Source organism: Bos indicus, chromosome 5 (assembly GCF_029378745.1).
Source record: "Bos indicus isolate NIAB-ARS_2022 breed Sahiwal x Tharparkar chromosome 5, NIAB-ARS_B.indTharparkar_mat_pri_1.0, whole genome shotgun sequence".
Classification (NCBI taxonomy): Eukaryota; Metazoa; Chordata; class Mammalia; order Artiodactyla; family Bovidae; genus Bos; species Bos indicus.
Window position 1 is genome coordinate 69,958,873 of NC_091764.1, and position 19,018 is coordinate 69,977,890.

Consider the following 19,018-nt stretch of genomic DNA (forward strand, 5'->3'; position numbering starts at 1 on the left):
TCTATTGTGTGCCAGGCTACATGTTAGGCACTTTGTACAAGTGTCTCATTTCATTCTTACAATTCTGTCAAGTTGGTGTTGTTATGCCCATTTTACAGATGAGGAAAAGAAAGCTTAGGCAGTTAAATCGTTTATCCAAAAATACACACAGCCATGAAGTGGCAAAGGCAGGAACCTGGCTGGATCACTTTAACTGCAAAGTCTTTGCTTCAGAAAAAGGGAAGAGAAAAATCAGGAAAGATGGAGAGGCCAGATCAGAAAAGGAAGCAGATGGGTTTTAATGAGCAAATCATATTAGATTCTTTTGACAAATCCACCTACAGGTGAGAGGAAAACAATGTTGGGAGAAAGCATTCAGGAATGCAACTCAATCTTCTCCGACAAGAGTCTCAATAGTCAGCTTGTTTTGCTTCAAGGATAGCAAAGGTTGTTTTCAAGAGCTCCATTTCCAGTCTTTTGGCTTGTTTCCTTCAATTTGTCCCTACATTCCTTTTCTTGCTGCATTTGCTGCTTTTTTGCTTTATTTAAAACTCTACTACTCTTTTCAAATCTCTCCCTATGCCCTTCTGCCCAAATTATGGCCACACAAATTCTCACAATGCCAGTACATCGAGTGAAGGATCAACATAAAAGACTTGGGGAGTGAGAGTTTCTAGAAATGCTAGAAATCAGCAGACACTCTTGGTTTAATCATCTGAACACATTGTACATTTCAGAGTGAAGAATTTGAAAGGGACTAGAAGAAAATCACCTTGTTCACATCTGTTTTTCTGTGATCTTCTGACATTTGCCTGGCAACAGAGAGGCTGTCGATAGTGTAATCTCTTACATCAGATTGCATGCATGTGTATGAAGTTGCTTCAGTCATGTCCAACTCTTTGCAGCACTATGGACTGCAGCCCGCCAGGCTCCTCTGTCTGTGGGATTCTCCAGGCATGAATACTGTAGTGGGTTGCCATGCCCTTCTCCAGGGGATCTTCCTAACCCAGGGATCAAACCCTCATCTTTTACATATCCTTCATTAGCAGGGGGTTCTTTACCACTAGCACCACCTGGGAAGACTGCCAGGAATTAACTCCCAGCTGTGCTTTTCTGTGTGACCTTGGGCAAGGTCCTTCACCTTTCTGTGCCTCAGTCTACTCACCTGTAAAATGGGGATGGCAGTAGTATTTTCCTCATAATGTAGTCACAAAGAGTATGTACAGAGGGCTTGAACAGTGTCTGGAGAAGAGTGGGTGCTGGATAAACCTTAGCAACTGTGGATCACTCAGCAGACATCTTCCTTCTGAGTCCCACAAGGACATCCTGAAATAGGGCTTCTCTCCTTCCTGATATACTCATAGTCAGTTAGTTCTCCCACTGCACCTAAGTCTATACAAAATATTTATTTTTCTAAATAAAAGGTCCCATATGTCATTCCAGAAGAAATTTCATCTTCCAATTCACAAAGCCAGGCAGTGGATTTGTTTTTATGAAAAAAAAAAATCTGTTTTCAGAGCCAAATTAGGTTTGAAAATTTGTAAAATTTAGTCTTATTATTATCAAGAGGCATCAAGTTGTTCAAACCTCAAATTTTCCTCCAATCCCCTTTATTTTTTAAGATAGAATTTCAGTCATTAACTAAGTTAAGAAATATTAGCACCTACTGTTTGCTGGCCCCTATTCTAGGCTCTGAGAATGCAGTGGTGGATAAGACAGACCAAGAATAGGGGCTGATGAAAGAAAAATTTGGATAACAATTTATAAATAAACAAGGAATATATTAGATAGAGATAAGCACAGAGTGAAGAATTAGAATTGGCTGAGATGATAGTATCTCAGAGGCCATTTTAGGTTGACTAGTGAGGGAAAGCTTCCTTGAAGTGGTGACATCTAAGTGGACATTTATGTGACAAGAAGTCCTCATGACACCACAGTAGTGTTAAAATCAGGGAAACGTTCTCAGTAGAGGGGACAGTGTGGGTCAGGCTCTCCCAGAGGCAGACCCTGAGCAGAACAATGTGTGCAGGTGGTTTATTAGGTGGGTGCCCAGTATTGATACCACAAGGGTGTAAGGAGGGTTATCGGCCTGCAAGGGGGCTACGGCAATGGCTTTGGTGATCCCACAGGGAGTTCTGAGCTGGGGTGGCCCATCAGAGATAAGCCCTTCAGAGACTAACTGAGGCGATGGATCTGGGCCTTTATTCCTGCACCTCACTCATCACAGCAGGCAGGCAGCCCCCAGGAACAGGGCTAAATTTGGGCGAGGCAGTTCCCTTCCAGTCCTGCTGAGGACGACTCCCCAGGAAAGCTTCAGCCTCAGCAGTCAATCTCTCGACAGTGGGGAAGGACGTCTCAGTCCTGAAAGGTAACCTCGGCATGCGCCGATGCACCACTGCCTATTCACTCTCTCCAGGGTGGAGTAGGCGGAGCTTGTTCAGGGAGCTGCAGAAAGTGGTCTGTGTTATGGGAGCTTAGCCAGTACGGAAGACAGTGACACTGATGAGACGGGATAAGGAGGCAGGGAGGCTGTAAACAGCAGGGAAGAATAAGCAAGGACATTTCTCTAAACTTAGGGACAGCTGTTGTTCAGTGGCTAAGTTGTGTCCAACTCTTTGCGATCCCATGGACTGCAGCACGCCAGGCTTTCCTGTCCTTCACCATCTCCCAGAGCTTGCTCAAACTCATGTCCATCGAGTCGGTGATGCCATCCAACCATCTTATCCTCTGTCGTCGCCTTCTCCTCCTGCCTTCAGTCTTTCCCAGCATCAGGGTCTTCTCCAATGAGTTGGCTCTTCACATCAGGTGGCCAAACTACTGGAGTTTCAGCTTCAGCATCAGTCATGCCAATGAATATTCAGGATTGATTCCTTTAGGATTGACTGGTTTGATCTCCTTGCTATTCAAGGGACTCTCAAGAGTCTTTTCCAATAACACAGTTCAAAAGCATCAATTCTTCAGCACTCAGCCTTCTTTATGGTCCAACTCTCACATCTGTACATGACTACTGGAAAAACAATAGCTTTGACTATTTGGACGTTTGTCAGCAAAGTGATGTCTCTGCTTTTTAATATGCTGTCTAGGTTGCTCATAGCTTTTCTTCCAAGGAGCAAGTGTTTTTTAATTTCATGGCTGCAGTCACCATCCACAGTGAGTTTGGAGCCCAAGAAACTAAGGTCTGTCACTGTTTGCATTGTTTCCCCACCTATTTGCCATGAAGTGATGGGACAGTCATGCTCAAAACCATGGTGGAGGATGTGTGACCTCTTACATCGAGTTCCACATGAGTATATTATTTTAGACTAGAGTTTCAGTATAAAACTTTGTCTCTCAGAAGGAACTGAAGACACCCTCCATTTACAAGGGAAAATGGCATAATTTATACTATGTCCCCTTTCTGCTCTGGCTGCCAAGAAGTCCAGAGCTAAATCTGGTGTTTCTATACTTTTCCACCTCTTTCCTTTGTCTAATTTTCTTCTCATTTTTCTTATTTTGTTAGGTTTTTAGAAGAGGGCAGGATGCAAATAAATTCAACAAATACTCATTTACATTTGAATTTTAAATTCTTTACACAAAATGTATTTCCTTATTGAAAAACAAAAACATTACAGATAAGGTTAAAGTCCTTTCTTCATGTAGTTCCTTCCCTTGTCCTCCAAAGCAACGCTGTTACCAGTGAGAAATATGCATGTGTGTGGATGTTTGTGCATACATGCATACACGTGTGTGTATATGTGTGTGTGTGTGTGTACTGTCCCTTACCTATGCATTTACATGCATATGTACTGATAGGATGGACTTTCCTGGCGGTTCAGATGATAAAGAATCTGCCTCCAATGCAGGAGATCCGGGTTCAATCCCCAGGGTCAGGAAGATCCCCTGGAGGAGAGTATGGCAACCCACTCCAGTATTTTTGCCTGGGAAATCCCACGGACAGAGGAGCCTGGTGGGCTACAGTCCATGCAGTCACAAAGAGTCTGACATGACTGAGCAACTAACACACATGTACTGATAGAAGTTTCTGAACTGTGTGTTTTATTTAGTATTTTCTCCTTTATAAAAGAATGAAGATATATAACAACAAAAATATAGTTAGTTCCACAACCTGTCACACTGTCTTGATGCACAGTTGCTTTCTTCCTCAGCTTGCTTTTCTTCCACATATCCTCAAGCTATAGCCAGATTAGTCCACAAAGAACAACCTCATTTTAATCACTGTGCAGTATTTCATGTAAGACCGAGGCAGAATTCCTTTCACCATTTCCCTCTTTATTTAAAAAAAATTATTTATTTGGCTGCATGGGGTCTTAGTTGAGGCAAGCAGTTTCTTCCCACAGATTCTTCTGTTGCAGCTCAGGCTTAATTGCCCTGGGGCATGTGGGATCTTAGTTCCCTGACCAGGGATCAAACAGACACCCACTGCAGTCTTAACCACTGGGCCACCAGTGAAGTCCTGACATTTCCCTCTTGACATGCATTTAGCTGTGTCCAGATCTCATCTTCATCATTACATGCAGAGCCCCAAAGAACATCTTCATACGTCCCCTCACACACCTGGTGAAGTATTTCTTCTGCATGGGTATCAGGCAGTGGAAGTGCTGGATGCACAGAAAATGTTAACAGGATTGCAAAATTGCCCGCTGTAACAGCCTTACCATTTTATATACAGCCTCAGTACAAAATGCTTTAAAAAAAGAATGTTGCTCCACGACAGGGCATCTCATCCTTTGAGGTATCTTCATCCTTCATGTTGTCCCCTTTCTCTAGGGGTACTGGGCAGGCTCAGGAAGGGACCCTGGCCTCACCACCCAGGTGGTAGCTGCTGGCCTGACAGTGCCCAGCTCTCCCAGGATGCTTGGCTTGTTTCTGGGATTGGGTTAGGAGCCATCTGCTTCTTTTGCCTTCCCCAGCCTGGCTGCCAGCCCCCTCCCCATGGCCCCAGAGACCATCCCCGTTCTAAGAACAAATAATACAGCAGCCAAGCTGCCAAAAATAAGCAGAGTCACATGATCTGGAGGCAGCCCCCAGCAGAAAACAGGCAAATATTGTCAAATGCCTTCCGCCAAACACTTTCCAGCATCCTCGGTCATGAGGTTAGTCAAGCCCAACCCACTGGGGATGATGAGCCCTGCTGGAATCCTGGCCACACAATAACCTCTATTCACAAGGAGGATTTCGGCCAGGGAAGCAGCCCGTTGCACTGTCCTGGCCGGCTTGCGGCCAGCACATGTCCTCCTCCCTCTCACACACCTCTCCTGTGGCCAGTGTCACTCGGAGCTTCTCTGTGCCGTCAGAGTGGAGACACTTTCCCATCTGCAGTTTCCAGGGAAAGGAAGGCCCTTCCCCAACGAGGGGAATGGAAGACCTGTCACTTACATGGGAGACATTTTCCTTTCTTTTGAAAAATAATAATTAGGCTTGAATGATTGCTAGGCTTTCCACATCTTAAAATCAATATGAAACAAGATAAATTTGGTGTTTCTCTTTAAAATGTCCTCAGAGGCCAGAGGTAGAAAATCAGACTGGGTACTGTTCCAATACTTTGGCCACCTGATGCAAAGAGCTGATTCATTGGAAAAGTCCCTGATGCTGGGAAAGATTGAGGGCGGGAGGAGAAGGGGACGTCAGAGGATGAGATGGTTGGATGGCATCACCGACTCAATGGACATGTGTTTGAGCAAGCTCTGGGAGACAGTGAAGGTTAGTAAAGCCTGGTGTGCAGCAGTCCATGGGGTCACAAAGAGTCGGACACAACTAAGCGACTGAACAACAACGAAGCACAACCTTATTTGCTTCCATCATATAAGTTAGACCACCTCCTTCCAGAGAGAGAGGCTAAACATTCTTAGCTGTGAATGTAACCAAAAGTGATAGATAATGGCGGCATCTAGCCCATGTGACTTAGTCCTGCTAGAAACCTTCACCTAGAGAGGGAGAAAGATAAACAGGACAACATGAAGGGTGTAAATGTCTCAGAGAATGAGATGCTACGTTGCAGAGCCAGGTTCTTACTTCTAGAAAATATTTTATGCTGTGGGTGAAGGTATAAAATGGTAAAGCCTTTTGAGTGGGCAATTTTGCAATCCCGTGAATTAAAAACATGTTAATATATGCATCCACGCCTGGATACTGACACGGAGAGACACTTCCCCAGGTGTGCAAGGGAGCACCTATGATGTTCTCTGCAGTCCTATTCGTAATGGTGACGTGGAATTGAGTAGACAGGGACTAGATGGAAAGGGAAGATTGAAAGGGGTGGTTTATGGTAGAGGATGGTGCTGAAATCTTCTCTGCTGCCAGTCGGGGCCACTAGCACTCTGACTGCCAACCCCTAGCCTAGGTCCCAACAGATGGGTTAGCAACAAGACCAAACTTGCGACACTCTCCTATTACACTGCCTAGTTTCTGTTAAAAAAAAAAAAAAAAGACTTGATTAATCAAAAAATGAACAGAGCGATTTTGATGCCAGACCATGGCTAATGCCAGGCCTTTCCGGAATACCAATTCAGTAGCTTGTAGGAGAGAAACGAGATTTGGATTAGATTACTCCAGATTCCGGTCCACTTGAGTCGTTACAATGTCAGAAATAAATCCCTGATTCAGTCCATGGCTGAGCACTGACCAAACTAAACAGGTTGAGCCAACACCCGTGGTGTGCCAGGCTTACCCCAGCTGATGTCACCAACCGAGATCCTTGGATCCCATGAATACTTGTAGAGGAGGCCGAACTGTTACCCCTCTTTGAAGAGGAGGAAAACAAGGCAGAGGTTCCCAGTCTCACTCTACCCAAGTGGGGGAAATGCCTAACGCCTAAGAAGACCCTCAACCAAGGGGAGCCGGGGCCAGCCGAGGTCCTGGGAGAAATATCAGGGACCCACCTGAACTCATGTTTGTCTGAAGACAGTGTAAGTGTTAGTCATTCAGTCATGTCTGACTCTTTGCAACCCCGTGGACTGGAGCCCATTAGGCTCTTCTGTTCATGGGATTTTTCTAGGCAAGAATACTGGAATGAGTTGCCATTTCCTTCTCCAGGGGATCTTCCCAACCCAGGGATCAAACTCAGTCTCCTGCATTGCAGGCAAATTCTTTACCATCTGAGGCACCAGGGAAGCCCATGTTTGTCTACCCAACAGCAAATCTTGAATTTAATTGTTTGTTCAATAAAATAGATTTGGTGGGGTTTTTGTTTGTTTGTTTTGGGCTTTTGGGGAATCTGACTCAAGCCTACCCAGAGCCCACGTGAGCCACCATTTTGAACTTATTTATCATCTGGTGATCGTCCTTCCAAATCTTTGTGACCCAGTGCAACATAGTCCATGGAATTCTCCAGGTCAGAATACTGGAGTGGGTACCCTTTCCCTTCTCCAGAGGATCTTCAAACTCAGGGATTATACTCAGGTCTCTGGCATTGCAGGCAGATTCTTTACCAGCTGAGCCACAAGGGAAGCTCCTTCCTCAGCGATCAATGCAAATGAATAGAGGAAAACAACAGAATGGGAAAGATTAGAGATCTCTTCAAGAAAATTAGAGATACCAAGGGAACATTTCATGCAAAGATGGGCACAATAAAGGACAGAAATGGTATGGACCTAACAGAAGCAGAAGATATTAATAAGAGGTGGCAAGAATACACAGAAGAACTGTACAAAAAAGATCTTCATGACCCAGATAATCACAATGGTGTGATCTAGAGCCAGACATCCTGGAATGTGAAGTCAAGTGGGCCTTAAAAAGCATCACTACGAACAAAGCTAGTGGAGGTGATGGAATTCCAGTTGAGCTATTCCAAATCCTGAACGATGATGCTGTGAAAGTGCTGCACTCAATATGCCAGCAAATTTGGAAAACTCAGCAGTGGCCACAGGACTGGAAAAGGTCAGTTTTCATTCCAATCCCAAAGAAAGGCAATGCCAAAGAATGCTCAAACTACTGCACAATTGCACTCATCTCACACGCTAGTAAAGTAATACTCAAAATTCTCCAAGTCAGGCTTCAGCAATACGTGAACCATAAACTTCCAGATGTTCAAGCTGGTTTTAGAAAAGGCAGAGAGACCAGAGATCAAATTGCTAACATACACTGGATCATCGAAAAAGCAAGAGAGTTCCAGAAAAACATCTATTTCTGCTTTATTGACTATGCCAAAGCCTTTGACTGTGTGGATCACAATAAACTGTGGAAAATTCTGAAAAAGATGAGAATACCAGACCACCTGACCTGCCTCATGAGAAACCTGTATGCAGGTCAGGAAGCAAAAGTTAGAACTGGACGTGGAACAGCAGACTGGTTCCAAATAGGGAAAAGGAGTACATCAAGGCTGTATATCATCACCCTGCTTATTTAACTTCTATGCAGAGTACATCATGAGAAATGCTGGGCTGGAAGAAGCACAAGCTGGAATCAAGATGGCTGGGAGAAATATCAATAACCTCAGATATGCAGATGACACCACCCTTATGGCAGAAAGTGAAGAAGAACTAAAGAGCCTCTTGATGAAAGTGAAAGATGAGAGTGAAAAAGTTGGCTTTAAGCTCAACATTCATAAAACTAAGATCATGGCATCCGGTCCCATCACTTCAAATAGATGGGGAAATAGATGGGGAAATAGTAGAAACAGTGACTGACTATTTCTGAGGGCTCCAAAATCATCACAGGTGGTGACTGCAGCCATAAAATTAAAAGACGCTTACTCCTTGGAAGGAAAGTTATGACCAACCTAGACAGCAAATTAAAAAGTAGAGACATTACTTTGTCAACAAAGGTCTGTCTAGTCAAGGCTATGGTTTTTCCAGTAGTCATGTATGGATGTGAGAGTTGGACTATAAAGAAAGCTGAGCCCTGAAGAATTGATGCTTTTGAACTGTGGTGTTGGAGAAGACTCTTGAGAATCCCTTGGACTCCTCCCTTGGAGGAGATCCAACCAGTCCATCCTAAAGGAGATCAGTCCTGGGTGTTCATTGGAAGGACTGATGTTGAAGCTGAAACTCCAGTACTTTGGCCACCTCATGCGAAAAGCTGACTCATTTGAAAAGACCCTGATGCTGGGAAAGATTGAGGACAAGAGGAGAAGGGGACGACAGAGGGTGAGATGGTTGTATGACATCACCGACTCAATGGACATGAGTTTGGGTGAACTCTGGGAGTTGGTGATGGACAGGGAGGCCTGGCGTGCTGCAGTTCATGGGGTCACAAAGAGTCGGACACTAGTGAGCAACTGAACTGAACTGATCGTCCTTCCTGGGTTCCCATCTACCTTCTGATAAACTGTCAGCTTCCTAAAAGCAGAGGACGGGTTTGTGTCTCCTTGTTGACTGCTGTATTCTCCAGTGCCTGGCACATAGTAGATGCTCAATAGATAAACACTGACTCACTGAGCAGATGGATATCAGTCCCTAGCACAGAGTGAGAGCTTTATAAGGGTCACCCCTGAGTTCATACTCCAAGGCAGGCTTTTTCCCCAGCCTTGTGATTTGGGGCAGGTCACTTTAGCCTTCCATCTCTTCCTTTACATCCTGGGGATAATGTTACCCATCTTGAGGGAATAGCAACAGCAAGCATGAGCATCTCTGGTACAGAGTAGGCCCTTGAAAATATATATAAATCAAATCTGTTAATGTAAACAGGTTTCCCCTTGACCACCCAGGTGTTGAAGTTTTTGTAAAAAGTTTTTTGAGGAACTTTCCCTGGCTGTGAGGCATGTGGGATCTTAGGCCCCTGACCAGGAATCAAACCTGCATTTGCAGGGGTGTGGGTTTGATCCTTGGTCAGGGACCTATGATCCCACATGCCTCAGAGCCAAAAAAATAAACATAAAACAGAAACAATGTTGTAACAAACCCATTAAAGACTTTAAAATTAGTCCACGTTAAAAAAATTTTTTTAAGTTTTTTGTTTTTTGGATCTGTGCAAAAGCTTGCTTTTCTTCCCCCCATCCCCACTCCCTTCCTCTTCCTTCTATCTGCTGTGTTACTGACCATGTTCAGGGCACAGTGCTAGGAACTACACTGACTAAATAGAAATGTGCTTTGGTCCCAGTCTTCAAAGAAATTTCAGTCCAAGATGTGAAGCATTACCTGAATACTCCACAATAACACAGTTACCCTCCATACTGATAGTTACCCTCCATTGAGTGATTGGCATATACCAGCTGGAGGGCTGAAGGTTGTGCATGGATTCTTGTTTTACCCTCACAGCAGCCTTGGGAGATGAGTATTGGATACCATTCCCTTCATTTTCACAGATGAAGGAAGTGAGAGTCCGAGAGTTCAGGTAACATACCTGAGACAGTAGTGCTTGTCAGTGATGGAGGAGGATTCCAAGCTCAGTGATCCCTGATGTAACACTGCTTTCTCTCAGTGAAGCTGTTAGAGCCATGAAAAGATGGGAAGAGCTCTGGAAATCCCTAGGAGGCAGTGAGAGCTTTGGGAGCAGAGGACACATCTCAAGTAAGATGCTTTCTACAGATATAACTCAGCACTCTACTTATTATCAAATGAATGAATATGTGAATTTGTCAAGGAAGAAATTAGTGTTTAGCAGATGGGGCTGTGTGGGAATTAAACATGGCTTCATGGAAGAGAAATTTCAGCTGAGCATTGAAGAGTGAGGCTCAAAAGAGGGAGTCCCCTCCGGTAGTGGGAAGGCCAGAGAACGTGTATAGTAGGGTGGAATGTGGCAGGTGTGTTTGAGGAGTGGCAGACAGTCCAGGAGTCTGGAGAGAAGTGTCTATGTAGGGGAGTGAGGCCAGAGAAGCTGGAGATGCAGAAGTAGTTAGGGTCAGAAAGAAGGAGCTGTGGGTGTCAAGGCAAGGAGTTTGGACTTGTATGAGAGATAGAGAGGAGCCACTGAAGGGATTAGACTATTGTCTGGCTCTGAGTGCTTAACTAGTTTATTTTTCCCACATATTTTACAGTCTCAGATCTCTCTGATAACCTCAGTAATAAATTATGATGTTTAGCAATTTAAAAATAAAAGAATCCTGGCATCTTTTTATTGTTCAGTTATTGTGTCCAACTCTTTGTCACCCCATTTACTGCAGGACACCAGGCTTCCCTGTCCTCTGCTATCTCCCAGAGTTTGCTTAAACTCGTGTCCAATGAGGGGGTGATGCCATCTAACCATGTCATCCTCTGTCATCCTGTTGTCTTTACTTTTGGTAAAATAAAAGAAAAAAGTTTCTGTCCCAGACACATCTACAAGGACTTGAGAAGCGGAGGCTGGACTGAATGCCCATGTGCATATACAAGAAAAATAGGTTTAAAATGAGAGCAGAGGGAGAAATTATGCTACAAGCTGAGACATCTGCTCTTCATTGTAAAGCGCTAATATGAAGCTTCCAGCATGTGCCCCCAGATGCTGTGTGCTGAAACTTAGTGAGGAGGCCTTTTGACAATGTATACTGCAGATAATGATTTGTGTTGGCGAGTGGATTGAGGTCATTATCCCTCCATAATAGGATAGGCTCAATTCAAATATGATCAAGTTGTTAAATAGAAGATCAGAAAATGGAAGAAGTAGAATGTTTTTGTGATCATTAAAGAAAAAAAAAAATCCAGGTATAATGGAGTATTGTTCACCATGCCAGACTAATGATGTTCTGTAGAAGTGGGGAGGAAAAGGGGAAATTTCATCAGATATGAAGAGATATAATTAACTGCCTTTCTTTCTGCCATGCCTTGGGCAGGGAAGCTGGCATTCCAATTAGCAACTTCAGTACACGCACGGACCTTCTGCAGTTTGCGAGGAGGTTTGGGGAACGGTGTCATGATGCTATTCCTGTAGAAACTCATCAAGCATCAAAGTCGCCATTAACGCCAATTACATCTCTTTGCTCCTAGAGCTTATTAAAATGCTTCATAGTCATAAACCACCTAGATACCTTGAGGCGAAGAAGCTCCAGTAAGAGAAATGAAACGTGGATAAGAATGTGGTTATTTTAGAAGGCTGTGGTCTTTGGCAGGTGGCTGCTTTGTTAGCTTAGCCTGTGTGAACCATGACTGACACCCATATGATTCAAACTGCTTGTCGTAGCTATGGTTTCAGTTAATGACGTGTATTTTAAACTTGATCTCATATTTAATCCTGATTCCATGAGTCACCAGACTTAGTGAGCAAACAAGCCACATAAACAACAAATAGAAACTGAGGCACAGGGGCTTAGGTCTTCCCTGGTGGCTCAGAGGTAAAGAATCCCCTTGCAATGCAGGAGACGCAGGAAACAAGGGTTTGATCCCTGGGTTGGGAAGATCCCCTGGAAAAGGGAATGGCAGTCCACTCCAGTATTCTTGCCTGGAGAATCCCATAGACGGAGAAACCTGGTACAGTCCATAGGATCGCAGAGTCGGACACGACTGAAGCGACTTAGCACAGGGGGTTAAGTAAAGTAACCAGTGAGTGGGGGAGCAGAAATTTACCTGGGAGCCTATGCCCTTGAGCACTACATTTGGAAGCATTATCCTTCTCACCACCCCCACCCCCACCCCCATAACTTGCCTTGTTGTCATTTATTAATCATGGGGATGGAACCCCCTTCCACCCATTCAGCCCAGTTAAACTTGAGGGCTTCCCAGGGTGCTCCCACTCTTCTCACATCTGGCATGAGACCCACACCCTATGTGCCCCTTCAGCCACTCCTTCAGTCCACACTCCATCATTTCCTGCCCCAAGTATTAAAGTCACTCCAACCTGATCTTGTTTGTTCATTCATTCATTTGACAGGTACTAGTGTCAGCCACTATGTGCCAGGCTTCATTAGTCCCCCTTGTCCAACAGGTACTAGGTGAGTTTTCCAGAGAATAAATTCCATCATGGCACTCCCATGCTTTGAAAAGTTAAGCTTCCTGTAGTTTTAAAGATCATATGCTTTTTGTAAGATGAATTCCAAATGGTTTGAAGTGCATGTTTGTTGAATGTGTCTATGGATTTTTCTCGCCAAAATTAATTTTAGGAAATCATTAGCAAAGATAAGCAAAAAGTGGTATTTCCCTGTTCTGGGTCTCTGGTTATGCACTGGTTATGGGCAAGGTTCCAACTGCCCAGGTTGTTCTTGTGTATGCATTAGACTGGAAAATGTCCCACAACACAGTGGCCAAAAGAGTTGAAGTAAAGTTTTCTAAGGAAATCCCTTAATGGAAATCTCAATAGTCTAAGATGAAAATTATGAGACCTGATTGGGTTGTTGTCTTTTTTTTTTTTTAACATTCTTTTATACTCAATCTATTGCTGGCAAATACAACATACTAAATTTTCAGTTAATGCTAGTTACTGTTGTTGATTACATTTTAAATTTAAGTATAGTTGATTTGCAATATTGTGTTAATTTCTGGTATACAGCAAAGTAATTCAGTTAAACATATATATTTGTTTTCATATTCTTTTTTATTATTGTTGATTATAGGATATTGAATACAGTTCCCTGTAGTATACAGTAAGACCTTGTTGTTTATCTGTTTTATATATAATAGTTGGTATCTGCTAATCCCAAACTCCTAATGTATCCCTCCCCCACCCCATTTCCCCTAGGTAACCATAAAATTGTTTTCTATGCCTGTGAGTCTGTTTCTGCTTTGTGAATAAGTTCATCCATATCGTATTTTAGATTCCACATAAGTGATATGGTATTAGTCTTTTTCTGACTTACTTTACTTAGTATAATATGATCATCTCTAGGTCCATCCATGTTGCTGCAAATGGCATTATGTCATTCTTTTTTATGGCTGAGTAGTATTCCATTGTATTTGATAACATTATTATTATTCCTACAGCATCCTAGAAACACCTGGGTATTCCTGGCTCTGAATATTTTTTTTTCCAGTTCTCTCGGTACCACTCCATTGCCTTCTGAAAATAACACTATCATAGTAACTTATTTTTTTAAATATTTATTTTATTTTTGGCTGTGCTGGGTCTTTGTTGCCACTCATGGGCTTTCTTTAGTTGTGGCAAGTGAGGGATATTCTGTAGTTGCTGCGTGAGGGCTTATCATTTCAGTGGCTTCTCATGTTGCAGAGCACGGGCTCTAGGGCATGTGGGCTTCAATAGTGGCCGCCCGTGGGCTCAGTGGTTGCAGTTCAAGGGCTCCAGAGAATAGGCTCATTAGTTGTGGTGCACATTTGCCCTGTGGCAAGTGGATTTTCCTGGACCTGGGATCAATCTGGTATCCTTTGCATTGCAAGGTGGATTCTTAACCACAGGACTATGAGGGAAGCCCTGACACTTGAGGTTTTATTTTCTCTATTTCATGCCCAGCTGTTGGAGGTCCATGCTTGGAGCAGGTACTTAAGCAAGTCACCAAGGATGCAGGCTTCCTCTTGCTTCTTGCACCCCAGTCTTTGTCCTGTGGCTTTTTATCCTCAAAGTGGCTGGTCTACATCCGGGTACTGCTTTTGGTTGTGGGCATCTGTGAGCAACCACTGAGGGTTCACCAGCACAGCTCCACAGTAGAGCTGGTCGCCTCTTACTGACAGCATACCCCGCCCACGGCTGGCTGTGCTCTTGCACTTGATCCAATTCACCCTGACAGCTCAGTTGGTAAAGAATCCGCCTGCAATGCAGGAGACCCCGGTTCGATTCCTGGGTTGGGAAGGTCCCCTGGAGAAGGGAAAGGCTACTCATTCCAGTATTCTGGCCTGGAGAATTCCATGGACTGTATAGTCCATGGGGTTGCAAAGAGTTGGACACAACTGAGCTACTTTCACTTCACCATGCAGCTGCTACTGGTATCATCTGCCCTGGTATACTTCCTTGCCCAAAGTCCAAGGTCCTGAGTACTCCCAGAGGGCCTGATGGCAGAGGGATTTTCTCTTGAAGCAAAACCATTCTCATAGTAACTCTTCAACTCTGGAGGTTGCTAACTCTTATGTCAAGCCATATTCTCCTGTGTGGCATTCAAGAATTCTCCGTGCTCCCACAGTTCTCTCGTTGTAGATACTGCTTTACACACCCCATTCTCCACTCAGACCAGTGTCTCCATCATCCAAAGCTTGTGCCACATTGGTCTCTTATCCTTGCTGTTCTCCTTGCCTGGAATCCCCTCCATCTACCTTGGCAGAATACCACAGTGGCTCAGAGTGTGAAAAACTCTCCCAGTTACTAGCTGCATGACCATAGGCAAATAATTTCATCCTCTGAGCCTCAGTTTCCTCATCTAAAACATGGGCATAGCACTTCCATCATATGGTTATTGAGAGATAATCCATACCCAGTGCCTGGCACCTAATAAGAGCTCAACAGATGATACTGTTTTTGTTGTTGTTACAAAGATGGAACCACAGTCATCTGTTCCCATCTTCACGGTAATTTCTCTGTTTTCCCACCTTCCTCTGTACCTGTGGTTGGGAATTTGTTGTGCTTCAATATTCTTATTTCTGTGTGTTATTCTCCCTCAAATAAACGGCAAAGTAAACTAGGGCATAGATTGTGTCTTATGTCAACACAGGAGCCTACAGGAGGCAGACAGGGAACAGAAAATAGATTGAGTGTAAGAAAAATAGTGAGGAGGGAGGACTCTGGCCAACCCCAGGGTGCATGTAACTCTGGCCAATTGTTGTCATGCGGGAATATGGGCCGAAAGCTGCCAGATCTCAGCCTTTTCAAAAGAAGCCAGAAATCCAGCTTCTTATGTGAAATGTCCTGAATTTTAAAAGTTGGGCCAACACTGTTCAGGCCAAACAAAGAATGTTTGTGAGACCCCACTTTGTGAAAGCTGCATTTTTCAGATGATCCCCACGAGTTTGTGCATAAGCTGGTTGTTTGGACCTTTGAACTTCACTTTTCTAGGGAGACGATACTGTGAATGGCATTTAGGGGTCCATTAAAAGGCTGACCCCCATTCACACCAGCCCCAAGGCTCAGGATAGAGCCTAATCTAATCTCTAAGTAAAACCTAATCTCTAAGTGAAACCATTTTTCCACAGGGTAACACCCTTTGAGTTCTGATTCATGATGCTGGGGACACACAGAATGTAAGCCGTTTCAGGACAGGGCCTTTGTTTTGGTCACCACTGATTCCTTAAAGTCTAGAACACTGCCTGGCACTCAAATATATTTGTTGAGTTGAAGATGACCTGTATCTTTATCTGTCTACGCTATGTGCTGTGTTAAGTCACTTCAGTCATGTCCGACTCTTGGTGATCCATGGACTCTAGCCCAGCAGGCTCCTCTGTCCATGGGGATTCTCCAGGCATGGATACTGGAGTGGTTAGCCATGCCCTCCTCCAGGGGATTTTCCCAACCCAGGGATCAAGCCCACATCTCTTACGTCTTCACATTGGCAGGCGGGTTCTTTATCAGTAGAGCCATCTCAGAAGCCCCTTTATCCACTGTCCACCATTCATCAGCTCTCCAAGCACAAACAAGGACGATTCTGTGTACCACGGCATCCCCAGCACCTGGTGGGTGATAAGAGATCAATAAATACTTGCTGAAGGAATGTATGACTGAAACAATCTATCCAGCAAACATTTACTGAGCACCTGCTGTGTACCCAGAAGTCTGCTGGACTTTAAAAACGCAGAAGTGAATCAGACACCACCCTAGCCTCAAGGAATTAGGTTGCCTAGAAGGGATTGCATCAACTATTTCCTGGAACACTTCTAAAAACTGTCAGGCGTTACTCAGCATTCCCCTTCCCGGAAGAAGGGGGAGTGGGTGAGATGACCTGGGACCGGTCGGTCAGCACAGGCGTCTTCACTCTTCTGAGCGTCCCTTGGGTTGTTTGGCTGTCTGCGTCATCCGCGCACTTGGAATATGAAATGATTGAGCTGACTTTCTCTCAGCCACATGTTGCAATGAGCCAAAGGACCACTGCCCTTTCAAGTGGGCACCTTGGGAGGCCGTGTCCTCATTCCTCTTCAGTTACGACAGCGCTGAACCACTTCTTTGGCAAGTGCCCTCGGAGAAAGTTAGAAGCCACTCGAGGACATTTGTTTCATTGCTTTAGCATCATGCCTTATTTCTGACCCCCTAGAAAAAATCACTGGGAGAAAAGGGTATTCCAGTTACTTAAGCCCTTAAGCTTGGTTCCAAATGACTTGGGATTATTTCCTAAAATTCAATTCACCATCAAAGGAGAAATATTTTCTGTTGGTGAGTTTATTGAACAGTGTGTGCCTCATGGTCTGGTGGCAGCAGGGCTCAAAGAGAAGTCCCCAAACTGTCATATGCCCCAGCAGTTTTGTTGAAAAAGAGGTTTAACCTTCCAATGTGTCCATGACAAAGGAGGCTGTTTCTTTTGGATGTTTACATTCTTCTTTTTTTATTTCAATAGTGAAAACTTTTATATTTAGACTTAGCCAACTGGACTCAGTTTAGATGATCCCAATTTTGTTTTCAATATCCAAAGTATCATAGTCAGGAGCTGGTCAAATGTATGCCTTTTCCTCTCCATCAGGTCTGATCAAGGTGTGACCTCAGCCACATAAATGTCATAGAGCTTCTTCATAGGCTGTTGTTTTTTTTTTCTAACTTTTTATTTTGTACTGAAAAGTGAAAGTGTTAGTCACTCATCGGTATCTGACTCTCTGCAACCCCATGGACTGTAGCCCTTCAGGCTCCTCTGTCCATGGAATTCTCCAGGCAAGAAAAAATACTAGAGTGGGTTCCCATTCCCTTCTCCAGGGTATCTTTCTGATCCAGGGATTGAACCTGGGTGTCCCGCATTGCAGGCAGATTCTTCACCTTCTAAGCCACCAGGGAAGCCCCATTGGGGAACGACAAATTAACAAACAATGTTGTGATAGTTTCCAGTGAAAGTGAAGGGACTCAGCCACACATATACTTTGTATCCATTCTCCTCCCAAAGAAAGGCAATGCCAACGAATGTTCAAACTACCACACAATTGCACTCATCTCACACGCTAGCAAAATAATGCTCAAAATTCTCCAAGTGAGGCTTCAACAGTACATGAACCAAGAACATCCAGATGTTCAAGTTGGATTTAGAAAAGGCAGAGGAACCAGAGATCAAATTGCCAACATCTGTTAGATCATAGAAAAAGCAAGAGAGTTTCAGAAAAACATCTATTTCTGCTTTATTGACTACACCAAAGCCTTTGACTGTGTGGATCACAACAAACTGTGGAAAATTCTTTAAGAGATGGGAATACCAGACCACCTTACCTACCTGCCTCCTGAGAAATCTGTATGCAAGGCAAGAAGCAAGTCAAGAAGGAACAGTTAGAACCAGGCATGGGACAACAGACTGGTTCCAAATTGGAAAAAGGAGTACATCAAGGCTGTATATTGTCACGTTGCTTATTTAACTTATATGCAGAGTACATCATGTGAAATGCCAGGCTGGATGAAGCACAAGCTGGAGCCAAGATTTCAGGGAGAAATATCTATAACCTCAGATACGCAGATGACACCATCCTTATGGCAGAAAGCAAAGAGGGACTAAATAGCCTCTTGATGGAAGTGATAGAGGAGAGTGAAAAAGCTGGCTAAAAATTCAACATTCAAAAAACAAAGATCATGGTATCCAGTCCCATCATTTCATGGCAAATAGATGGGAAACAATGGAAACAGTGAGAGACTTTATTTTCTTAGGCTCCAAAATCACTGCAGATGGTGATTGCAGCCATGAAATTAAAAGACGCTTGCTCCTTGGAAGAAAAGCTATGACCAACCTAGACAGCATATTAAAATCAGAGACATTATTTTGCCAACAAAGGTCCATATAGTCAAAGCTACAAAGCTATGGTTTTTTCAGTAGTCATGTATGGATGTGAGATTTGGACCATAAAGAAAGCTGAGTGCTGAAGAATTGATGCTTTTGAACTGTGGTGTTGGAGAAGACTCTTGAGAATCCCTTGGACTCCTCCCTTGGAGGAGATCCAACCAGTCCATCCTAAAGGAAATCAGTCCTGAATATTCATTGGAAGGAGTGATGCTGAAGCTGAAACTCCAATCCTTTGGCCACCTGATGTGAAGAACAGACTCATTGGAAAAGACCTTGATGCTGGGCAAGATTGAAGGCAGAGGAGAAGGGAGTGACAGAGGATGAGATGGTTGGATGGCATCACCGACTCAATGGACATGA

General features: G+C 43.9%; 1 protein-coding gene across 3 annotated transcripts in view; it reads left to right on the forward strand.

Annotated features, from left to right (window-relative positions):
• The window catches only part of RFX4 (regulatory factor X4), a 172,317-nt gene that overhangs the window by 46,549 nt on the left and 106,750 nt on the right, over positions 1-19,018 (forward strand). The gene's annotated exons all lie outside the window — the stretch shown is intronic.